The sequence below is a fragment of the Myotis brandtii genome, unplaced genomic scaffold, assembly GCF_000412655.1.
Source record: "Myotis brandtii unplaced genomic scaffold, ASM41265v1 scaffold374, whole genome shotgun sequence".
NCBI lineage: Eukaryota > Metazoa > Chordata > Mammalia > Chiroptera > Vespertilionidae > Myotis > Myotis brandtii.
The window spans coordinates 4,233,617-4,260,187 of record NW_005364372.1 but is presented as its reverse complement, the minus strand read 5'-3'; the positions used below and the strand labels follow the sequence as shown (position 1 = coordinate 4,260,187).

Here is a 26,571-nt window from a genome sequence, read left to right as displayed (position 1 = left end):
AGAGAGAGAGAGAGAGAGAGAGAGAGAGAATCATTAAGTATTTGGATCAAGACTCACTTTGCATGCTCTCTCCATTGGAAAATGAAGTACATATGTATATGAGTACGTCATGTAGTAATTGTGTGTATGTAGATTATAGAGTTTTAGAAGAAATGAATTATTCCAGACATTTTCACTTTTATACTTTGAGCAACCTAAGACTTTGAAAAGGAAATTGTTGTAAATATGTCTACACTTTGGGGAAGGAGATCATTCTTTATTAGAGTGTTTTTAGGTGGGAACATTCTCCCTGGAGGTTGGATTCTTCAATATTACTTATGATTACATAAAAGATATATTCAATGTGTTGGAAACTTGACATTGCCAGCACTTAAAAGACATTTCAAACATGAAACTTTCAACCACTGCTTCCCCAAGGCCATTATATTATTTCAGAGAAGGAGCCTGGAGCTTTTAATTTTGCCTCAAAAATTCTGGAGCTGTAGAATTTCATGCTGATAGATAACATCCAATACAACTTTTTCATGCAAGAAAAACTTGGGAGATACCGTCTTCTGAAAATCTATATATTAGTATAGTAGTTGATTCTACTTCAGGTTCTGTTTTCTTATGTGATGAATCACAATATTTTCAATTATACTTTTGATTCTGTTAGGAAGATTATTGGGAAAATGCAGTCTTATAATATTAATATTAGTTAAGTAATTTTCCTGACAGTGACTGTGAAATTATTTTTCATAACTCCCAAACCCCCTCTCCTTCCTTTCTCTCCCTCCCTTTGTTCTTTCCTTCCATAAATGTTTATTAAGGGACACGGTGTGCCAGGCCCTGTACCAGGTACTGGGAGTGGGTACGAATAAAAGACACAAAGTCCCTGCTCAGATTGAACTTACATTCTAATGAGAGAGATAAATAATAAATAGGTTAAAATAGATAAGATGATTTCAGAAAACATAAGGACTATGCAGATATTAGCAAAGTGCTATTGTAGCCAGAACAAGGAATAGTATACTAGTAGATGGGCTCATCTCACTGCATGAGATGCGGGATGTGCAAATAGGCCAGTAATACCCCCAGAAGCTTAGAAATAGTTGATATTTCCCACTCCCATCCTCTCCCATACGTTCTCCTGTATAACGTTGTGTACCCTTTAAGGCCTTTCTTGCTCTTTAATTTGAACCCAATTCTACCCCTCTACATAGTTTTAGAGAGTAGAGGTCAAGGTGTTAATTTTTACCCCTGACTGGCCCTGTTCAGAGAGGATGCCCCTGAGTGTCACACTCCTTTATGGGGACCAGGCTTAAACACTCCAGGCGTCTGACCACGAGTGATAACTGTGTCAGCCAGTGGGTCAGCAGTGGCCTAAGGGGGTCTCTGGCTGAAGATAACCTCTGGCCAGAGACAGTGCTCTGTGCCCCCAGTTCTTGTCTTGCTTGTAGGAATGAATTCAAACAAGAGCTAACAAATAGCAGCAAAAGCAGGCGAGGATTTATTTGTAGGAAAGAAATACACTCAGCGGGCAACTCAGCTGGTGGAGACCAAACTGAGTCCCGAATTTGGCAATTTAGAGGGTTTTAATCCCTAGGCTGGAATGCCCTTAGGCAAGGAGCAAGTCACCTCTCCCTCATGTCTCAGTAATATATCTGTAAGCCATAAGGCTCCTTCACCCAGGTGTTATGCCACCAGTTAGACCACATCCTGGGGGGGCTCCGAATCTTTCCTGCTCACATAGGGCCTGCCACCTCCATTGTCTATTTTCAGTTTCTCACATCGTACAAATATTTCCTCTAAGCCCCAGCTACCTTTTCCAGGTCATATCTACCTCACTGCCGATCCTAACAAATACATTAAGGATGGTTAAATACTGGAATTTTTCTTGGGAAAAGTACTTCAGTTAGCATGTTCTCCTTGGAAATACAAAGTCCCCTGCTTGCTTTGATGGTAGAATTAGTGGGCTTGGGGGATGGTTGTCATCTTGTCCTACAATGTCTTTCTTCCCTCCTTGCTCACTCCCATCTCCTTTCTGAGGAGATAATTTATATATATATATAAAATTTCAGGGAGCAAGGGAGAGGGAGAGAGAGATGGATACATCAGTGATGAGAGAGAATCACTGATTGGCTGCCTCCTGCATGCCCCCCACTGGGGATTGAGCCCGAAACCCAGGCATATGTCTTTGACCAGAATCGAACCCGGGACTCTTCAGTCTGCAGGCTGATGCTCTATCCACTGAGCAAAACCAGCTAAGCCACTGAGGGGAGAATTTGATGCTATGTTGGGGAAAAAACAATTTCTGCTTCCTGTCTTTGGGCAGAACAAGAAGGGAACAGAGGAAATAGATTTGAGATGCATGAAAGTAGGTGATTCAGGGAGATAATGGATATGAATAGAAGTAGATTAGAAGCATATGGGTATAAATGGGTGAAGGTGTGTGCAAGAGGACAGGGCAGAAAGGAGTGGCCATTCTATGTTAGTGTTCATATAGTCTTGTTTCTCAAGAAAATAAGATATAATCACATTAGCACTAAGTTAATTAATAAATTCGTTGGTAAAATTACTAGTGTATTTTGAACTCAGAATGCCCTAACTCGCAAGCAAATGCTTATTTATTACAGAAAGAAAAACGCCACAGGATCTGGAAGTGGCAGTGTGAAATCTATAAAGTTCTTCATTAGGCATGATCAGCAGAGAGATTATTCCCTAGGTGAAGTTTAGGCAGGCGGATTATTCACTGTATTTACTGTTTTAGGATAAGTTAAACACCACCACCTCCTAAAAAAACTTCTAGGTTCCTGTCCTCCCTGTGTTAATGAAGATCTTTGAGAATGCAGAATTCTTTCAAAGCCAGACTTCACTCATAAATGCAATATGCTTCTAGAAACTCATGTAATATATGGAAAAATTAAAATATAAGTGATCTTTAAATGTACAGAAATACATTGCCAGTGGCATTCCCACTCCAGTACCTGATAACAAGATGTTAGTTCTAGTGAGGTTTACATCGGTGATCAATAGACAAAAAATTCCATGTGCCCACTTACTTTTGACACAATTTGCAGTGCTACATCAGTCAGGCGGGCCAGAGAGGAGGCTTCCTGTGGGGTAATTTTAACAATATCACAAAGCAGAAGGCCTGCAAACCAAGCATTGTGTGTGTATTTCATCCTAGGGTGAGGATCTGGAAGGGATTCAAGTAATTATTGATCCAACTTCATCATTTTACTGGCAAGGAATCTGAAACCCACTGAGATTCAGTGATTGTCCAAGGTTACAATACAAAATCTTAAGTTCCAAGTTTTTTCCAAAGTAAATTTGTATTACAGGTAGCATAATTTATTTCTAAACCCTAATCCTAGAGCATATCCCTTGTGCCTTTAGCTTATGACTAGTTGCCACAATGCTTCAAAATATTGCCCTGGCTCAACAAACAGCATTTAAAAAAATTAATTATTGATTGATTTGAGAGAGAGAGAGAGAAAGAGAGGTCAGTTTGTTGTTTTACTTATTTATACTTTAATTGGTTGATTCTTATATGTGCCCTGACCGGAGATTGAACCCATAAGCTTGGCCTATTGGGACAATGCTCTAACAAACTGAGCTACCCAGCCAGGGCAATGAACAGTATTTTAAAATAGGCAACAACTCAGAACACTATTCAAAAAAGATGAGCATTATTTAATAAGGAACTTTAGCCGTATTTTCTCATATTGTAACTAATGTCTTCTTATTTCCCCCTGTAGAAAAGAAGGTGTTTTCAGTGTGAACTTTAATGAAACAAAATAAGATTTTGTTCCTGGGAAACTATGACTTTACACCTCAAAAAGTGAAACACTGCCTTAGAGTTGAGTTTGTATATTTTCCTTTTTTCTTCTTTTGTCTTTTAACAACTTAAGACTTGCCAGCTTCCCTGCTTAGAAGCACTGTGTGGACTCCATGGAGCCTCAGATTTGACAAGTGGAAAGACAGAGGATTGTGGGTCTGATCCTTTGCTCAACTCAGTGCTTGAGCTATGTGAGCCCACTGGATTGTTTGAGATATATTTTAGTCACAATTTTATCATTTAAGTGTGACTAAACCAAGGTTAGCAATTCGGATACATTTTTTTTAAAGAATGAGCTGCTGAGCTAAGAGTCTAGATGCCATATTTCAGCCCCAAGCAGATTTTTTATGACACAGTAATGAACCCCTAGAAACAGGTTTATAATGGAAAATGCAACTTGACCTTCACTGGAGGAGCCCGAATGCACCTTACAATAGCACATTTTTGAAACACACAAAATCCCTTTCTCCCAAGGGTGGCGTCGCAGGAGGAAGGTGTATAATAATAGTTGTATTTACTGTAAATACCTAACATATTTTATGATGATTTGATGCTATTTAAAAATTTCACCTTATAGATTTTAATAAAGCCGCCTATGGGCAAAGTTATTGCACTTGGATTTCTTTTCCTTTGCCTACTGGTCTCAGTGGAAAGAAGTAAGCAACCCTTATAAAAAGCTTTAGTTTTTAGTACCTGGTTAATAAAAAATAATTTCCTCTCCTTTGGACTTGTTCACGAAGCTGAAAAATGACTCCGCAGGTCAGTGGTGTATGGCAAAGCTAATTTCTATAAGCTTTTTATCAGGTGGTACTGAGTAAAACAATATGGAGAGACTGAAAAACCCACCCTTCTGTACCACATTTACAAGGGTGAGAGTTATCCCCAGTGTCACCAAGAGGGAAAGCAATGACACTTTTTTTTTCTTCCAAATTTCACAACAGAATATTCTGAGATATAAAAGGTACAGAAGGGAAAACGGAAGCATATGGAAAATTTCCACTAACTATAGATTTAAAAATCGGACACAAATGGCACTCTTTGTTTAAATCACAAGAAAACTCAGCTTCCATCTGTCGTTTTGTTGACGAGGGGACCTCATCGCAGTAAATGGGAGTGAGGCAGGGCATATCCTGGCGACCCAGAAAGTGACTGTTACCCAGAAAGCGCAGGCCTCCTCTGCCAGCCACGCTCCTGTCCCCACCATCACTGCTCAGAGGAGCATCGGGAGAACACTCTACTGAAGAAAAGTCCGGCTTCTTCCCTGAGGTTCAGCAGATCGAATCCCTCGATCCCTCCAGGGCATCCACAGGCCACCTTCAGGAAAGCAGCTGGGAGCAAGGCCACATAACATGCCCAGGCAATACGTAGTAGGCAGCTCTGATCCCACAGAACCTGAAGTCCCACTTCTTTCTCTACCTCTTCCGGCTGGGGCATTGCAGCGATGCATAGCACCCATGCTGCTCAGGGGGTGACAGATCCCCTTTCTGCTATCCTCGGGTACACTGGGCACCCTAACATGGGCTATTCCCCTCAGAGCCCAAAGGATGAGTCTGAAATTGTGGAGATCAGGAGAGGTGAGGGGTGAGTCTGTTTTGATTATTTTTTATTTCAGTGGCCTGTATGGATACTCAGAGATGACCATATCAGACAGGAGTAACAACTGCTTTGGGGATAAGTCTTAGATGAAGGTGAAAAGACAAAAACAATTAGAAGGCCTTTGGCAGATGTAGCTAAAGAACTTAATTCTCCTTTTTAAATTCTATTTAACAACAAAAAAGTAAAAGCAGTCGTTGTGAGAAATTTTTTGTATCATCAAGTTAGAAACTATAAGGAGGCTGATACACTGCTGTTCAGCAGAATTGGTTGGCATAGTGATTGACAGAGAGAAGGTCACATCCTACTACTGAGAGGGGAGACAAGCATTGAAGGATGGGTGTCAGACAAGTGTATTGTTGTGGGAGCGGGCGGGTGGGGGGGGGGGCAGTGTTCCCTCCCATCAGATGACCTCTTAATTTCACAAAGAATTTTGACATGGAGCATTCACTGAGAGGGTTTGCAGAGGTGCAGATGGGAACTTGAAGAGGGTGGATAAGAGGTTAGTGGACAGTTTCTGGAATGGGAGAGCCCTGCTTCCAATATGTGGATTTACATGGGTCAAGTAGAGGAGGGCAGGGGACAAATAAGTTAGAGGTGTGATGAGAGCAATTAGTCCTGAGGCCTGGAAAAGGAAGAGGGACCTACGATGATTATCTCCTTCAAGAACTAGAGAGTGTATCATGTAAATCAAGTCTGTATTTTGTAAGAGTAACTTCCCTCTTAGTTTTTCTTTCCCTAATGGAGTGGGGCATGAGTGTTTAGGTTAAACTATCAGATGTTAAATAAACACAGCAGTCCAATTTGAGTAAGCTAGGCTGAGAAACTTTAGTTGTGGTATGAAATTGATGGGAAACTCTTAAATCTAAACTTAATCATATTTAGGCTATTTGTGGCTGTTCTAGAGGAAATAAGTCTTCCCATATTTTTCCCAGCTTTCGTTACTTTTAATCCTTTTGGTGGTGGCATATCAAACATTTGCTCTCTGAAAACTTTGGGGGAATTGGAATTTTATGAAGTATTGTACATTTATTTAAAGTGGGACAGTCCCAAATTTACAGGCTAATAGGAAACCAAATGATCTCCTCCATCACATCATTCGAAAAAGATTTGTAGTAAAAAAAAAGAAAAAAGGACAACTGGTCCGTCATCTATACACATCAACTAAACACCCCTTTTCCCTTTTGCATAGTCACTGTGCAGGGTTCTATAGTTGTTCACATTGTTTGGAGATGTAGTTGGGGAGAAGTGTGGGAGCAGAAATGCTGAGGCTTAGAGTGGCCATGATCTCCTACAAAAAAACAGCTCTTTTGGACCTTCTCTAACCTGGGCTCTTTGTGTTTTGCATATTAATGCTTAGTGTCTCTCATTTAGCCACACGAAGTGACAGAGCTGGAGTGGTGATGCTGGTGACAGGAGATAAATCTAATGACTCAGCAGCTTTACACAATGAACAGTGCTCTTTCCTCTCATCAGAACCATATTCAGAAGTCCGCAGTGGTTCTGCCTGACTTGCATCTTAAAGACTAAACTCATCTCTCTCTTTCTTTCATATATATATATATGGCTAATATGCTAAGTGTCCAACCGTAACCATCTGACCAGTCGCTATGATGCACACTGACCATTAGGGGACAGATGCTCAACGCAGGAGCTGCAATGACTTGGCAGTGGCGGTTCTTGGGTGATGCACCTGAAACCAGAGAGGAGGGAGCCCGATTCCTTGCTGGGCTGTGCGATTCCACCTTCAGCTGTGGGTTATGTTGTAGCTGGGGCACTGTCAGCCCTGAATCTGGTTCACTGCATACTTGCATTTGTGTTCCACACCATGTATGACAGCAACTTTGCAGAGTGCCTTTCACACTCCAGGCCCCCTCGGGGGATGTTGGAGAGCCAGTTTCAGCCTGATCCCTGCAGATCAGGCTGTGGGATTCCACCTGCTGGAGGCCACTCACTCTGCAGAAGCCAGGGAGGGACCTCGGGAGGTTGGCTCCAGGGATGGAGAGCCAGTTTCAGCCTGATCCCTGCAGATCAGGCCGTGGGATCCCACCTGCTGGAGGCTGCTCACTCTGCAGAAGCCAGGGAGGGACCTTGGGAGGTTGGCTCCAGGGCATGTCCCGCCCATCTCACCCAGTCCTGACCTCCTGGCCACCTTCTAATTAATTTCCTTTCAATGTGTGTGAATCCATGCACCAGGTTACTAGTTAAATATATGAGCCTTCAAAGAACCCCATGCTCTAAGTCCTATCCTAAACTCCTTTTTATTTTTATTTCACACTATTCAACACCCTATACTTCTCTTGGCCAACATTACTGTTCATAGTTCACAGCCTGTCATTACCTGCTTCTGGGATTTATTTATACAGGTGTTTCCTCTGACCTTCTCTCCATTTTCTCCTATCATGATTTTTGCTCATTTTGAAAGATCCAATTCAAATAGAACTTGCCTTTAGGAAGGCTTCCTTGATTTGCTCAATCTATTGTTCTTTCAACTCCTACCAGCTTGTATTCATACACTTGTTTGTGACACTTTTTATATTTATTTCCTGATTTATGACTGTATATGTACTTTTCTCCTTCCTCTCCTGCCAGTCTATTTTGCAAATTCCTTAAGAATCTTTTTGGGAAAGGAAATGACTAATATTTAGTAAGCACCGATCTTGTGTTAAATACCATGGTTGACTTGGATTGGAAGATACAAAATAAAAAAGACATGCTTGCCTGTTCTTCAGTTCTCAAGGAACTTATAGTATAGCCAGAAGTATGACAGTTATGCAGATCATACTATATAATAAAAGTGTAATATGCTAATTAGACTGGACCTCCTTCCCGACAAAGCCAGGGCTGTGAGGGAAGCCCGGGTCCAGGTGCCAGAGGGAAGGAAGGCCTACTCTTGCATGGATTTCGTGCATCAGGCCTCTAGTATCAATATAATGTAATAAGTATAGCAATACAGGCATCTCAGATTGTTCTGAGAGAGTAAGTCACCTAGCCTGGGTAGTGAGCTCAGAGAAGGCCTTCTGGAGGAAAGAACCCTTGAAGTAAATCTTAAAGTTTAATTAGGAATACCAGCCAGGAGAGGGGTGAGTTCTGGGCTGAGAAGAGAGCATTAATAAAGGCACCAAGACATGAGATATTATGGCTAGTGAGAGGAAGTATTAAATTTTCAGCCAGCAGAGCATAAAATGCAAGATTGGGTTACCTTGGCTGGTGTGGCTCAGTTGGTGGAGCATTGTCATCCCATGTACCAAAGGGTTGCTGGTTGGATTCCAGGTCAGGACACATACCCAAGTTGTGGGTTCAATCCCCAGTGGATCAATGTTTCTTTCTCACATTGATGTTTCTCTCTCTCCCTCTTCTTTCCTCTACCTCTAAAATCAATAAAAACATTTTAACCACCCGCCCCCAACAAGATTGAGCAAGGTTGGGGGTCAGCATTAGTGGAAGACAGGGGCTAGTTTCCTCTACCTCTAAAATCAATAAAAACATTTTAACCCCCCCCCAACAAGATTGAGCAAGGTTGGGGGTCAGCATGAGTGGAAGACAGGGGCTAATTCATGGAGGCTTCTGCTTGCTAAGCCCAGGAACATGAATTTATCCTGACTGGGTTGGAGCCCTACCACCAGAAGGTTTCAGACATGTCAGAGGCATGATAAGATTGTAGGTTTAGAAAATTGACTTTTGTGGCAATGTGGATAATGAATCAGAAGGTGGGGGACTGGTTAATATTTGGGATTGCTGATGGTTGGAATGAATTTTCTATATATAGCAGCACATAAACCAGTTGAATGAAAGTTGCTTTCATGCCCTCCTTCATTGGCTAGGCATCTCTTTGAAGAGCAAACTCAATAAAGTGCTATGTACAATATATTAACCTTCAGAGAGAAAATTTGGGGCATCATAGCAAGACTAAAAAAAAATCCACGGGAAATCTGATGTTCTAAACAGAGTGATTATATAAAACGCTAGCATGTGGCATAAGCAAACACAATCATAGAATTGCATAGCTGTGAGTCAGAGTCTGCTTGGTCCTTAAAGTCCCATCTTGATAGCAAATTAGTGGCTTAGGGAAATATGTTTGCATTTCATTTCTTATTGTATATCCGATTGCATGATTTGAAAGTGGGATACTAAATTTCTTTATTTACCAATTTGGAACAGGGGGTTATATTGACTGTGTGTGCATATAGACATAAATTTCCCAGTTACATGTATAAATATAGTGAGGTATATCCTTACATAGTAAGATATTGCTAATTTGCCATTTTATTTCAAATGGAAACACATATAAGATACAATAATGAAATTCAGTCACTCTTATGGCTAAATTATCATTACTACAGAAGGGCATGTTAGGTCTTACGATTTATTTGATCAATAATAATTCATTGTTACAGGAAAAACAGACAAGTATTTTTTAACTATTTCTTCCACCATGGTTCCACATTTCTTCCTATCATAAAACTTAAGTATCTTACTATACTCATTCTTTTCCTGTATGTTTCTTCTAGATTGTATATCCTTTGAAAGCAGGGCCTGCAATAGTCACAGAGTCTAGCACAGTACCTAGTCACTGTAATTGCTCTGTATATATTTGTTAGAATTGAATGGAAAAATGACTTAATGAGTAAATAAATGTAAATAAAGGAAGATTATGTTAATAACGGAATAAGCAAATGACTGTAGGTGGGTTGGCCTCATTCATAAACATTTATTGAGAACCTACTATGTCTCAGGCTCTGAGCTGTTGCAGAAATAGTAAGCAAGACAGAAACAGTTAATAGGTTTAGAGTTCTTGTGTTCAAGAGCAAGACATATGTTAATCAAATAATTATAGAAGGAAATATGTAATTGAGGTATGCCGGAAGTGTTATGAAGGAAATGAAGAGTGTGCTTTGAGGGTACTTGACCCATTCTAAGGAGGTCAAGATCAGCTTCTGTGAAGAAGTAACCTTCTAGCTGAAACCTGAAGAATTAATTTATATTGGCTAAATAAAGAGGGAAGACTCTTCTTGAAGATCTTGAGGACTGTAGGAATGTGTAAGTTGGAACAGAAAGACAGATATAGAAAACAGGAGAGTGGAGCATGATCAGAAAACAGTAAGGGAGAGACAATATTCTGCTCTGACCTCTTGTGCTTATAACAATATGAATGTAATGCCATTCAATACAATGATATTATATTCATAGTTAATACCTAGTTATTTCACCAAAAGGTTTCTATTGAGCTACAAATTGATGAGCAGCAAAAATATAAGATAATTTTATTTTTGAGAAGTTTATAATTTACCTGGGAAGAACAAATTTAACATGTTTTTAAAACAAATGCTGTTGGCATAAAATAGAAGTGGGTTTGAGTACTGAACATATTCAATTGTGTGTCTATGGTCAAATTACTTAACTTCATACATGCATTGTACTTACATCATGGAATTATTAGGAGGGATAAATGATATGAGGTATATAGAATGGTTAATGTTATACTTGGCACAAAGTTTGGTACTTGGAACATACTAATTATTATTATTACTAGTTTGTCAGTTTGATCCTAGAAAGGAATGTATTCTGTTAAAACCAGCAAGTATTGAAGAACCAGTCTAATGATTTGTCCTCAGTAGCTCATCAGTTACATAAGGCAGAGATGTGTTATCTTTTTGTTACCACTATACTTGCAGTACCTAGTTTTGGGGGTATAGAAGGCACTTCATAAAATAAGAGTGAATGAATGAACCACTTCCTAACTTGTGTCTGTCTTTGGTCTTTACATATGCAGATATTCTCTCAGCCTCAAAAAATAAAAAATAAAAAAAATCAGACATGATATAATACCTCCACTGCCTTTCTGGCATAAATCTTTTAATTACCCTCTTAGGAGGCTAGTTCACATAAATAAAACACTAGAAAAAGAAAATAGTTCTGCCTGGTATTATAAGTTCAGAAATATAACCAATTTCTTAATATGGTAGTAATTCCTAGTGTGACTAGCTGGGCTGGGCCTGAGACCAAGGCCCTGACACTAATGGGTCCTTTAAGAAACTTATGTAGCCTGAAGTCATCTTATCAGAGTGTGGTTAGTAGCCATCAGCATTGCTGCAGGAAAGAATCAGGAGGCTTTTCCTTTCTCACAGTGCTTTCTTTAGATGTCTGTATTTCATAGGCCCCACATTCTGGATCATGGCTTGGATATTTACATAAGAACAAACAGCCCCAATGAATATATAACTAGAGGCCTGGTGCACGACATTCATGCACTGCGGGGGGGGGGGCGTCCTTCAGCCTGGCCTGTACCCTCTCACAATCTGGGACCCCTCGGGGGATGTCTGACTGCCAGCTTAGACCTGCTCCCCATGGGGGTGGGGGGGAGGAAGGAGGGAGAGATCCTTAGCGCTGCCACAGAGGCGGGAGATGCTCCCACCACCACTTCTGTGCTCACCAGCCGTGAGCCCAGCTTCTGGCTGAGCAGTGCTCCCCCTGTGGGAGCGCACTGACCACCAGGAGGCAGCTCCTGCATTGAGTGTCTCTTTTGGTGGTCAGTGCGCATCATAGCGACCAGTCATTCCTCCGTTCAGTTGATTTGCATATTAGGGTTTTATTATATAGGATGTCTTTGGCCGCCTCTGGCACACACCTGTAGTGCAACAAAACCAGGAATGATGCAGATTGAACCTAAAACAAGAACAACGTGGTCCAATAAAATCCTTCAGGTAGCAGCTTTTTGTAGATAATCACATTTTTGATTTCCCACATTTTTTCACAAATTTTATGCCCTCTGTATGGACGTGACTTTTCATATGTATGTGTGTGCTTTTTCTCCTTGGTGACTTTGGGAAGGAATCAGGCCTGGAATATAGTTGCCTTGGGGGAAAAAATCAAGGGACTGCTTTCTAGGTTTTGCTGACTATGCCTTGGAAGCAAACACGTTATGGTGCAGGGCTGGAACTTTACCTACTTGTTAATTAGCAGGTTAAACGTTTATGAGTTTCTGGTACCCTGGCGATACATGACTATTAAAATTTGCAGGTGGTTCAAGGGGAGAGAGATGTAAGTTCCTGTGCTAGTAATATATCATAAAAGTGTGTATTTCATGTGCCTGTTGTGAAAGTGGAGACTTTAATACTTTTTCACAATATAAGCTGATTAAGGAATCTTTATGGTTCTCATTAACTATGGGTCTTTTTTTCATGGAAAAGTGAAAAGTGTAATGCTTATAGACAGAAGCGTGGAGGAAAATAATTAGCCACAGTGGTGCCTCTTTGAGACGGACTAAAGGCTTAGTGACACCCTTCGCATTCACCTCTCAACCTTCGGAAACTGCCCTTGCCTCAGAAGTTGCTTCTACCACATGAAATGCTATAAATCTGATGTTTTGATTTTTCCCTTCAGAAGACAGTGTTTGTTTAATCACACTTGAGTTGGATTTAAATGTTAGCTTATTTCCTTTTTTGAGTCCACCTTTTCATCAGGAAATATAAAGACATATAATGTGGTTAGCGATGTGATTCCACACAGTAAACAGAATTTTGGAAAAAGTGATGTGATTGTAGCTTTTGGAAGCTATACTTCCTTGTGTTTTATATGTGGTTTAAAGTGGTGGGGAACCCTCACATATTGGCTAATTTAATCATTTCCCCCAAAATCTTAGAAGTAGCTCTTTCTAATGGGGATTATAGCTTGTTTTAAGATAGGTAAGTAGTGAAGTGAATTAGTTTTAATTAAGAAAAGGATAGAAGAATGAACAATAAAAAGTATTTTATTTTTAATTTGACAGTTTCCTTTACCCATTTTTGAGGGGATTTCTCTTTGTTTCCAAGAATAGTTCTTTTGGAACAGTGGATTATAATTTAGTTTCTTCACTCTGTTGGTGAATATTATATATACATAATATTTTAGGTTGAAGGTACTGCATCCATTTGTTGCTGAGAAAGAAAAACAATCTTTCTTCAAATTCATTCTTTTAAAAGACGGTAGGGCATTGGTCAATGTTAACAATGAGGAAACAAAATTGTACTAGATAGACCATCTTGTTGGGGCTTTTAGTTCTGACATCAGTCATGAGAACCTGGGCTCCAAAACTCTGTGCCAAGAACCTATAGTACTTTGTTTTGACAACGAATGTTTTCTAAGCAAGACAGTTACACACACACCTACATATATGCAAACACACCCCAAAACACAGGAATATACTTAATGCTGTTATGATACTATATTTTAAGGACTCAAGAATCAATTTTATTTATTTATTTAAATTAGTTTATTTTTTGTAATTTTTTTTTCTCCTCACCCAAGGATATGTTGTTTTTATTGATGAGAGAGAGAGAGAGAGAGAGAGAGAGAGGGAAGCATTGAGATGAGAGAGAAACATCAATGAGAATTGCAATTTAGTTAAGGAAGTGTTTGAGAATGAAAGCCTAGTTTTGAAAATCCATTTGTTGCAAAGTGAAAAGGTGCTAAGCTGCGCAGCAAGAAGCAGTTTGCAGCTCTAGGTTTATAGTCTCAATAAGCCAAGAGTTTCAGCCCTGGGTATTTGGTGTATCCACAGAGCGCTGGTGGGTACCTCACCTTCAGAGAGATCCCAGTCACGCCACGATGGTTATGCAGACATCCTTTCAATATTTAGGTCTTCCGTTAGGTGCCTGTCTAGAAGAAAAAATGACTTAAAATAAGTAATAGGGATATGTCTTATGTATTTTTTTATTTCCTAGCCAGAAAAACTAACAAGAAATAGCTCCATAGGAAAACTATAATAAGCACCAAAGAAATACAGATGGAGTACGCCAGTCCGAGGGGGAGGCAGAGACTGGGGTTTCAGCAAACCAGGCTTCCCTAGAACTGAAATGGATAGTGGTAGAGATTGCTTGCAGATTCCCAGGCAGGTTTATGCTACATGCCTTATAACGGTTTGTTTTCATCACTTAGTCTTGTAGAAACCCTACAGTAGAGAAGCGATTTTCTTCCATTGGATGAGGACACTGAAGCTCAGATGAGTGAAGGAACCTGCTGGGCATTGCATCCCGCAGACTCACCCCCATGTTTGACTTCCTGCAGAGCCTGAGCTCTTCGCCACATGGCAGAAAACAAAGTGAATGTTATTAAAAATAAAAAGTCTGATAGGGACACTGATCCCTGCATTTTCCTAGTTGGACTGTGACATAAAGATGATATACAAAGCAGAAGACGTGACAGTCTAACACATGAAAATTCTTCATCTAGTGAAAACTTGAAAAAGTTAAAATGATAGTATAATGGAATATTTTCTTTATATTTAAAATGGTATTGATTTGAAAAACTTTAGAAAGCATAATATGAAACAATTTAAAGCACACAATAACAAATGTCATTTCAAGGGTTTGAAATATGGCCATTTTCAGATTAATTAAAAATATGACTTACCTTATTAACTTCTGAGTTAGTTACATATAGGGTGTCCCAAAAATGTATACACACACTTTGAATAATTATAAAGGCAGTGTTTATTAAAATACATTTCATTTTCAACATGGAGCTATCAGCTGTTAAAGTGTGTGTATACTCTTTGGGGGTACCCTCTGTATATCTACGCTGATATTTGTTTGAAAGCATTCATTAGTTTTAACTATCAACTAAATAGGGAAGATATCACCATAATTTGAAAGGCATGCAGAATAGTAATTTTCTATAAATATTTCCACCATGAATAGGTATTTCATGCAATGATATCACAAAGAGAAGTAGAGCAGGAGAAAACACAGCAAACTTAATTTGAGAAAAAAGTTGTGTAGCTACAATACTATATTTCACTGCTTCTCCAGGTTCAATTTAAAATCTATAAGAAAAAAGCAGAATTCTTTGAACTAATGTATGCCACCTGCAGTCCATCTCTGGATTCCTAAGGGTCCACCAACTGAAAATATTGTATCCTTATTAATAATGGAAAGTCCCAACATTAATACTTTTACTCCATTTAGGCTACAGAGGACTTATACTGTTGAGATTTTTCACTCTTTTTGCTACATCAACAGAGTATGATAACCTCTCTCGTATATAGTAGAAGCTCTGATTGGCTGCTACACAGGTCTTTATAAAAACTATGAAATCACATTAGTTCTTATGTTACAGAATTTGCTTGCTAGGGAAAACCTCTGAAATGAATTGGGACTTAGAGGACTAGATGGTAACAAAGGTCGTAATGGAAAGGCTGGGGAATCACTGTGCTGTATATTTCAACATTTAGATGAGTAAAATAACAACTTTAACTCCATGTAGAACTAAGGCTGGTGTCTAGGCTGCATCAAACTCAAGATATTTAGCATTTGGGTCAGTAAATATTAATGATTATTTGTGTTAGATGCTATCTCATAGTGTTAAGCTAAGCATAGTTTTATATGCTGTACTTTGAATATTATACAGGCTAATTGTGATGAGATTTAAGTTAAACTGATAATAAAACCACACATGAGCGCATGAGCCCAGTGTGGCTCAGTTGGGTGTCATATCTTGCACCAAAAGGTTGCATTTATGTTTGCAAAGGGGTATTAATCTATAGGTTTCTTATAGCATCTAGTATCAAGATAATCCTGGCCTCATAGGAGCTGTTGGATAGTATTACCTCCTCTTCATTTTTCTGGAGGAATTGTGTGGAATTGGTATTATGTTTTCTTTAAATGTTTGGTAGTATTCACAAGTGAAGGCATCTAGGCCTGTAGTGTTCTTTGTGGGAATGTTTTAAAATAAATATTCAATTTTTGGAATAGATATAAGATTATTTAGGTAACTTATTTCTTCTGGAGTGAACTTTGGTAGTTAGTGTTTCAAAGAATTTGTCCATTTCCTTTAAGTTTTCCAATTTATTTGAAAAGGGTTGCTCAAAATATTTCCATATTATCTTTGTACTATCTTTGGATCTGTACTGGTATCACATTTGTGTATTCTTTTTTCCAAATTTAAACAAGTTCCATTACCTTCTTGTTCATATTGTTTTCAGTGAGATATCTGTTTTGATTCTTATCTTAGTTACTTTCTACATTATGTGTCTTTTTACTCTGTATTTATAAAATATTTTCTCTTTATAATTTCTTTTGAGTAACTTGATTATATGTATTTTAGTGTAGTTTTCTTTGTGTTTCTTGTACTTGGAGTTCACAGATTTTATCGAATTTGGATAATATCCTTTACATATTTTTCTGTCCCCTTCCCACTTCCTTTGGGGATTCCGATTACATATATTACTCCATAGCTCATTGATGTGTTAGTATAGGTATTTTATTCTTTTTTCTCTCTTTGTCTCCTTTTGGATAATTTCTGTTGATCTGCATTCTAATTTACTAATTTTTTTCTTCTACATTGTCTATTCTGCCATTTATCCAATTTCACACAGTGTAATTTTCACCTCTGTAAGTTTAATTTCTGTCTTTTTTTATCTTTAATATCTCCACTTAACTTTTTCAACATATGAATTACAGTTTTAATGACTGTCTTTCTAGCTTGTCTACTAATTTTAACATTTGTTTCAGTGCTGTGTCAGTTTCAATTGATTGCCCCCGCCATGGATCTTTTTTTTTATTTTTTAAAATGCCTGCTAATTTTTTATTGTAAGCCAGTCACTGTGAATTTTAACTTGATGGATGCAAACCTTGCTTTATTCTGGGTACAGTACAGTTACATATAAACAGTTTTATTTGTTTCAGGGATTGCTTGAACACTTGTTTGGCAGGACATGATCAGTGTTTAATTTTGGACTAACTATTTTTCAGTACGTACACACCATTCTGGGCACCTTTCCCTATGTTCGTTATATTATGAGGTTTCCCAGCCTTAATAATGAGAGCAGGCACTATTACTGGCCTGTGTGTGTGCTGGTCACTGTTTTTCAGGTATTTTTTTTCCTGCCTCAGGCTGTTTCTTCCCAAACATGTACTGACTGGTGCTCTGCTGAATACTTAGTGGAAATACTTTGTAGATTTGCAGAGTTCTGTCTCTGTGCAGCCCTCCTTCCTCTGGTACCCTGTCCTGAAAACCTCAGCTGCCTTCTTCTCTGGGGAATCTCAGCTCGGTCTCCCCAAGTCTTGTAGTCCGTTGGACTCCTTCTGGGTGTTCCCTCCCTTTGCTGGCACCTGGAAACTCTCTCAAGGCAGCAAGTTGGACAATAATAGGGCTTACCTCATTCATGTCCCATCTCTCAGGATTGCTGTCCTTTGCTGCCTTCAGTTCAGGATCTTGAAAACCATCGTTTCTGTTTCTGGTTTTGTTTGTTTGAGGGTTTTAGTTGTCTCAGGCAGAGGGTGAATTCTGTTCTTGGTACTCCATCTAAGTTGAAAGCAGAAGTTCCTTGGCATTTGGGGCAGAGCTGAAGAGGGAAGACTTTGACTGAAGTGTCAGCCTTCGGTAGTAAAACTCAAGAGAATAAATCTTACTATTTTGGCTATTGGTTGTACCTTTATATTATTTTTTTGTCTTTCACAAAATATAGACTTACTCATTAAAAAATTATAAAACTATACAAACCGAAGTAACTATAGTCACACAAACATCCAAAAACTTATTCAGTAAATTAATGAAATAAGCTGCTTGTGGGCTGTCTAAAATATTATGTAGGTGGTTCCTAAAGTCATATCAATGGATAAGTATTTATTTTTAAGGATATTTTCACCAGACCATAGAAGAATAAAAAATATATAGGGAGTTTTCATAAAACTAAATTTACTACTCTTTAAAGACTTTTTATATTACATTCTTTCTACATTTTTAGTGATAAAATTCCATGCTTTATTGACTTTAGTAGATAGCAGATGGATGGCAAGGTCTTTGTTTTCTTAAGTCATTACATGGCAAAAGTACAAGTGGTCCATCCTATGTTGATTCCCCATAAAAAATTTTATTTATTGCTCTGGGTACTCCAATACTCTTGCACTATGTTTGCTCCAGTACTTTAGCTCTTTCTATTTTTAAAAAATAAATATTGATTACCATAACGCTTTCTTCAGGAAAACAAGTAAATTTTCTCTTTTTGAGCATCCATTTATTTGAGGATATTGTGCTCTTCCTTGTACAATACATAGCATCTTTAGAGAATGCAGTGTGTCTGAATAGCCAACTTGGGTTGTATTTAAACTTCCTTTCTTTACTCAATAGTAGCTAAACAACTCAATTCTTTCCCAGTACTTATAAGTGGTACTTTGGAGACTGATGATTGGTTTTGATTGTTTCCCAACATTCTTTCTCCTTTCTGTGTGACAAACAGGAAATGACTTGGTTTCTTTCCTCTTTGTCATGAACCTATGGCCAGTGTATTAGGGTTTTTTAGAAAAACAACAACACACACATAGAACCAATAGTAGATAGATAGATAGGTAGATAGATAGATAGATAGATAGATAGATAGATAGATAGAGCTATTTGCACAGAAGGAGAGAGAGAACAGAACAGTATCAATTTATTATAGGAATTGGCTTATAGGATTGTGGTGGGTGAAGAGTTCCATGACCTGCCATCTGCAAGCTAGAGGACCAGGAAAGCTGGTGGTATAGTTCAGTGTGAGTCCGACGTCCTGAGAATGAGGCAGGGTGGGGCTGACGGGGCCGAGAGTGAAAGTTCTGGTCTGAATGAATCTGAAGGCTGAGAACCAGGATATCTGAGGGCAGGAGAAGACGCATGCCCACACAGAAGCTAAAAAGAGCAGATTCACCTTTCCTCTGCAGTGTTGTTCTATTCAGGCTCTCAAAGGGTAGGATGGCTCCCTCTAGTATTGGTAAGAGCATGCCCTTTATTTAGTCCACTGATTGAAATGCGAATCTCTTCCAGAAATACTCTCATAGACACACCCAGAAATAATGTTTTACCAGCTATCTGGACATCCCTTAACCCAGGCAAGTGACACATAAAATTAATCATCACAGCCAGTATGAAAAACACCTTTCAATGATGATATGAATAATGGTAATGATATTTTAACGATGATAATAATTATAAATACAAGTGTCAATTATTGATGTACTAAGAAATACATTGTATCATTCAAAACTTACGATAACTTTGTGAGGTGGATATCATTATTCTTATTTTACAAATGAAGAAATTAAATCTTGGGTTTTTTTGTTTTAATCCTCACCCGAAGATATTTTTCCATTGTTTTTTTTAGAGTAGAAGAGAGAGGGAAAGACGGAGAGAAACATCGATGTAAGCACATTGATTGGTTGCCTCCTGCATGAGCAACCGAGGTATGTGCCCTTGACCAGAATCGAATCCAGGACCCTTTGGTCCGCAGGCCGATGCTCTATCCACAGAGCTAAACCGGCTAGGGCAAGAAATTAAGTCTTAAAGAATTTAAGTAACTGGTCAAGATGTCGCAGCAAAGGTGAAGCTACAGAGGAGATTTCAGGTCTGTGCCCATCAAAGACCGTGCTCCGCTGCCTCCAAGTGAGATGAGCTTCAGTTTTTCCAAATCGTGTCAATATGTTCCTCTCTAGACACGACTCAGAATCTCCAAAGAGGAGCAAGACTCCATTCTGTGCGCTGTTTATTGCTCCTTTTATTATACCGTGCTTTCTATTTAAAGAGGAGAATGTTGCTAATGATAAATCACACTCTGTTTTTGAAATAAGCCTCTCAGACCTTTGAAGAGGGTTGGAAACCAAAGGGAACAGACATTCCAGAAGAAGCACCACCTCTTTTCTTTTAACACATCTTTTCTTTTGCTAAGATCTCCTAAAAATATTTCCATTTTTATAAAAGCGTCTGGTTTCTCTGGGAAATAGCTGCATGGATATGTCACTGGGCAGGTTCATTAAAAATTACAAGCCTTCGCCATGACTGCGAAAAGTTCCCGTGGCCCGTTTCCTGGTTTCCTGCACGTGGGGAAGGGCGGGCTTTCCAGGGAGGGATGCCCGAGAGTCCAGGAGGCCTGCACCTGCAGATTCCAGCCTGGGGCACAGGCACCCAGAGCAGCCCCCATTTCGCAAAAACAAAAAGCTCTAAAGAAACGCTATGAGGTAAACAAATCCCAGGGACCACGGAGGTTAGATAAATTGCCAGAGCTGAATGGAAGGCCAGGCAGGAACAAACATTCTCTTCCTAAATGCAGTTTTCCCGCACTTGGGACAAACACACGCTCTGATTACCCGGGATGATTTATTTATCTTTCTAGACTGTTGACATGACGTCTGAATCCAGGCACAGGAATAGGTGTACTTCCCGTAGTTCTCTTGTTTGAAGAAATCACTGGCTCTCTCTCCTGTTCCTTTTTGTGATTCCTGGAGCTAACCTCACGTCATCTGTAATCGTAAGGACCTGGTTAATCACACTGGATCTGCAGTTTAGGTACTGGCATAGCAACCTACAACACACAGCACGCCTGCTTTTTTATGGTTTCATCTACAGCTTGTACTAGTGATACTTTAGTTTCTTTTCTCCGTAGGATTTTCATACTAATAACTCATAAACTTTGTGCTGCAGGATAAGCAAAGTCCTGTGAAAGCATTCTTTCATGTATTTGTTTATTCATTGACTTCAAGTTTTTATAAAATATCTAATCTGTCAGAGATTGTCGTGGCTCATGGGAACTCAGTGGTGGGAAAAAAGATCCCTGCTCTTATAGACCTTACATTTTAATTGGGAAGCAGAGTGGAGGTGGATAACATGAGCAAGGAGCTATCAGGTAGTAATATTGCACAGGAGAAATTAGAACAAAGTGAAGTAGCCCTGGTCAAGTGGCTCAATTAGTTAGAGCATCGTTCCTTACACCTAAAGATTGCGGGTTCGATTCCCAGTCAGGGCACATACCTAGCTAGGTTGTGGGTTCCATCTCTGGTTGGGGCACATGTGGGAGACAGCGATTGATGTTTCTTACATCAGTGTTTCTCTCTCTCAAATAAATTTAAAAACTATATTCTCAGGTGAGGATTAAAAAACACAAGAATAGTAAGTATGCGTAATCAATGTGCCTGGAAGCCAACTTTAGGTCAGGCTGTCAAGGATGGCCCCTCCAAGAAGTGGCAGTTAGGCTGATACTTGGATGAGAACAGGCTTCTATGCAAAGACCTGTTGGAGGAGTATTCCAGGCAGAGTAATAGCAAGCGCAAGGTATAGCTCTAATACGGACATGGCTAGACACACGTCATGTCTCCTTGACTTATTACTCTGATTTGCTTCCACTCTTACTGTTCAACATGTTCCTTCTGCACTCTGTCCCATCACACCTTAACCCTTCCAATTAGTTCATTTTTAATGAAAACTATTTTCTTAGGAGACCAGAGAAATATTGTTTCAGCTAGTTGATTCGACAGTGCTTTCAGGAAATTATTTCACATTTGGAATAATTGTACAAAACAGTTGAGTTTAAAAGTAGTTACTTAAGAAACAAGTAATTTTCAAACCAATTTCCCCCAAAATCTTTGATCTCAAAACTCCCATTAAAATTGGCAAATATAAGGTCTCTTAAAAACACAAAGAAAGAAAAAAAAACTCAATGAAAGAAAGGAGAAAAAAAAGGAAGAAAAAAGAAACACAATTCTTTTTATGTCTGGAAAGATACAGGGAACTTTTTCCCAAATAGGGTAACTCTGAAGCTGGGAGACAGATTCACTCCTTCATAACGTGAAACTTCCCGGGCATAATTTCCTAAATTATTTCTTTCACTGCCCTCTTGGTAGCTCAGTGCCATGGATGGATGAGTTTACCTCACACATAAGCAGTTAACTCCCCAAGAACAGACTTTCACCCTTGGCTCACCACGTGATCAGATTCAGGGTGAATGCGCAAGATTAATGAGGCCCTGGGTGAAAACAGTCTCTTGTAAGGACAGCACTAAATCTTGAGAGTCTGGTTGCTATTGTTTGTGGGGGCTGAGCCCTGGACCAGCCCCAGAAGGGACCACTGTGGTGGTGGCTCTTGGCCTGCGTCTGTCTTTCATGCCTTGACCCTGTTTTCTGTGACTGGCATCATGTCATTCTCTGTTGGAATCTATTTTTAGGAGCCACTGCGCAGTCTTTCCTTTTCTCACTGTGTCTAAACGTCGATCTTCTTATTCAACTTTTCCTCCACTTATTTTCCCAGATGATAGAAAGAGGACACATTCTCACATCTGGAAGCGCCTGATTTTGTTCTAGTTTATTCTCCCTCCAAGTACACTAAAGGTTTTTTTTTTCTTTCCTAGTGTTAGTCTTCCAGTGGACAATAAAATGGTGAGAAAGGAATCTGGAAACTCTTCCCATTCTCCTCAAATACGGAGCAGGGATGGTTGGGGAGAAAGGATAGAAAGGAGGCACAACGGGCAACTAACAGTCAACAATAACAACTGGAAATTTACATTGGCAGGCAAGATCGCCTGGTTAGACAGTGAATATGCAAATTAGAAATAGATGATAAACAAATACTAATGCACAGGAGGAAAATGTGAATCGCGTCCGCTCTACCCAGTTTCTGTCAATGGACTGACTGCTAATGGTGGTCTCCAAAGAGCACTCTTAAGAGGCAAGAATGAGGCACTGGTTTTATAAAAACAGAATCTTCAAAGCCGGGGAAGCCAAGCCTGTGGGGAAAGCAAGCAGAAGTCTGGCAAGAGGTCATGGGAAAGGAAGGCATCACCCTGGGGTTTGCACTTGGACGCAGAGAGAAGTAGCAGCAGGCCGCAGCCCAACCTGTCATTAGCTTTTAAAGAAAAAACAAAAAGCTGCCACGAACCTCAGAATGGATTGGGTGGAAGGTTATTTTTTCCCCGCTCTACCCTCATTTCCTATCTGGAGTTTATGTTAATATTTTCACTGTCTCTAGACAGGCCTAAGTTTGAGGAGCGAGGGACTAGGTCTTAAAACTTCCAATCTAATGGTTCTGTGGATGCCCCCAAAGTGTGATGTGGAAAGGTTTCGACTGGACTAATAGCTACAAATACATCAGTTTTCTATCAAAAGTCACTTTACAGCCAACTGCTATTGGGAAATTGAGATAGACTTCACTAAAACTCTAACAGGTTTAAACCAGCAGATTTTATTAATACTTGTTTTTGTTTTTTACAATCCAATTACCTGGAACACTACACATTTACTCAGAATAGGTATCTTTTGTTTATATTTCAAAATTGCATTGATTATTTTTATCAGTGTTTAAAACTTAACAGCTTCTGTGGAGTGAAAATTTCAACAACTAATTATTATTTTTTCCCATGTTGAGTGTGTATTTGTTGATCTTCATTTATACCAGAGAAATTATATATATATAAAATCAGTGATCCTAATTTATTTCTTCTCTGACAGTGCTGAGAAAGTTTAGTTTCTAGGTACTAGATGTTGCATCAGGAGATGACTTTATTCATAAAACAGTACAAAATTATTAAAGCAGTGGCTTGAAACAATAGATTTATCAGTAATTAATCACTATTTTATATTATTTTATTTATTTTTTGTTGTTGACACTATTACCAATGTACCCATTCCATCCTCCTTTAACTCCCCCATTTTGTCTCCCCCTTCCCTCTAACCATCATCTCACTGTTGTCTGTGTCCATGGGTTATGTACATACGTTCTTTGACTAAATAACCACTATTTTAATTTTCTGCAACATATAACCCCCAAAATGTACTAACTTAAATTACAACCAATTATTTGCTCTTGGTTCTGCATTTTGGACAGTACTTGGCAGGATGGCCTTCTCTGCTCTCATGGCACTCAGCTGGGGCTGTGGATGGCAAGTCCAAGGTGACCTCTCATTCTCCAGGGCCTTTCTCCACATGGCCTCCTGTCATTTATAGCCCCAAACTTCTTATGTGGAGGCTGGATCTCAAGAGAGTGAAAGCAGAAGGTCTGGGTGTCATAAAGGCCAATTGCGTTTAAAGGTTTGGCTCAGAACCGTCATAGTACCACTTACACCACATCATATGGCTCAAAGCAAGTCATAAGGCCAACCCAGATTTAAGGAGAGGGGAAATGACTCCATGTCTTGCTGGGAGGAATTGTAAACACTTACAAGGAGGGAAGGAATGTTGGCCCCTACATTTGGAGACCATCTAGCATGACCATGGAATAAAAACATCCTTGAATAGAATAAGAAAACTCCATATCTTAATTATGAAGGTCTTTTGATACATATTCCCTATAAATTCCATGCTCTAATCTTGTTTTCATTCTTAATCTTGTAGGATGACCTTGTATTTCCTTGATTTGAAGTTTGGCATTTCACATTATTGATCTTCAATCTAACAATAAAGAGCTGTACTTCTCACCCAAGTCAGATCATTTCCAAATGTTCCCTGTTATTCACTTGGCAATCAACTGAGTTATTTTATTAAAATATGCCATTCACTGTGGTATAGTGAAAAGAATCTGGAGGCAGATGAATTTGGGTTCAAATACAATCCTGCCTCTTATTGACTATGTACATTGGGCAAATTTTTAAGTTATGTGGGTCTCATTTTCTTCTTTGTATTATGAGAATAATTATATATACTCTATCAGGTTGGCATAAAGTTAAATAAGTAATTATATAAATCACATAATACATTCACTGGGACACTATGCTGGGAAATAAGCTTTCTTTTCCCTACTTTCCTTCATTGAAGTGATTAAATTTCCTGTATAAAAATTGTTTTTGAACATTTTGGGAGAAATAAGACCTTTTTGAGATTTGGATTTGATTATTTAGTCACATCTTATAATAGAAAAAAATAATAGTATTCTTCCTTTACATGTTTGGAGGACAAAATAAGTAGAAAAATGTAACATTTGTTATAAATTCTAGAGGCTTAGTATTTTATGCTTACTGAGATTTTGTTTATATGGAGGTTTTATTTGTTAGAGTTCTTTTTCTTATTCCTTTATAATGACAGCATTCCCCACAAAGGGAAGGCAGTTAGCATTTTTTAAAATTTGCCTTTATAGATATTAAATTATTATATGACTTTTGCAACAAGATCAACAAATATTTAATGGGATATTACCCACCATTATCCTTTAATAGTTAAATAAAGCAGTAGCAATGATAACATTTTATGATTATTTAATTGGAAATATTTTATTGTGTTTTCAAATTACATGGGACTCATGTCACATGACAAAGATATCTGTAGGTGACCTGGCAAAGACTTCTGAAAATACTTGATTATGAATTTCAACTTGTAGGTGTCTCAGACACATTCTTTTCTTGTCACAGGAGAGTCTTCAGGAAGTTGAACCTTTGCTTTATGAAAATTAATTGGACAGGAATTTCTAGACAGCTTGTTGGATTGTGTCCAAGTAGATTAAAAATTTTCAGAAAAATGCGGAATTAATATTAACAGAAGTATTACTGCAGAAAGTTTTGTGCTAGTGAATACAGAAACAGTTGTAACACGACTGTTTGCATCTGAGATGCAGCACAAGGACTCTATTTTGAAAAGTTGGGTAAGAGCTAAGATTATTCAGCAAGTACTTGTCTCACCATAAAGAGAAAAAAGCGGAGCTGAAGGTGGTGTGACACACGTTCTCATTCACAGCTGAGTGGGCAGGTGACACGTGCCAGGCAGAGCACAGCTTCCTGGCTTTCCTGTGGTGGGGCTTGTCAGCGCCGCTGAATTTTGCCTTTTCAAAATAGCACAGTGGCTGGCCTCCCCGGCATATCTTAACATTCGATGAACTCTTACACCTGGCTCCAGGGAGCCTCTTCCTTTTGCATTACTACCAAGTTAGCGGTGCTTTGGCAGGAAGCAGAAAGTGCCATGTGGGTTGTGATTCTGGAGATTTAACATTTCAATGCTCATTATACATTACATTTCTAGAAAATATTGAGCTCCATCCGAGGTTTAGGCTCTTTCTAGAATAAACTGCATGTCTTTCTAACACTGTCCTTGTGATCAATAGATATAGGTGGAGCCCAGGCGACATGGCTCGGTGGTTGAGCGTCAACCTATGGGCCAGAAGGTCGTGGTTCGATTCCCCATCAGGGCACATGCCTAGGTTGTGGGTTTGATCCCCAGTGTGGGACTTGCAGGAGGCTGCCGATCAATAATTCTCTCTCATCATTGATGTTTCTATCTCTTTCCCTCTCTCTTTCTCTCTGAAATCAATAGTGTGTGCATGCGTGTGTATGTGTGGGTGTGTGTGTAGATGTCCTATGATGGGTCTGTTTCCTACTACAGTAGTTATGTCCCCTTGTAATGAATGAATTCATGTCCACTTGCCTTCTACCAGGCCAGCCTATATTTTCAACTTTGGGAAGA

The 26,571-nt window shown here is 39.1% G+C and overlaps 1 protein-coding gene and 1 long non-coding RNA gene across 3 annotated transcripts in view; both read left to right on the top strand.

Moving 5' to 3' along the window:
• LOC106727143 overlaps nt 1-6,876 on the top strand; it is a 19,765-nt gene extending 12,889 nt beyond the window's left edge. The window contains exon 3 of the long non-coding RNA XR_001363300.1: nt 6,299-6,876. This is a non-coding gene — a long non-coding RNA (uncharacterized LOC106727143). The remainder of the gene's footprint in view (nt 1-6,298) is intronic.
• The window catches only part of HDAC9 (histone deacetylase 9), an 846,941-nt gene that overhangs the window by 287,245 nt on the left and 533,125 nt on the right, over nt 1-26,571 (top strand). The window lies entirely within an intron of this gene.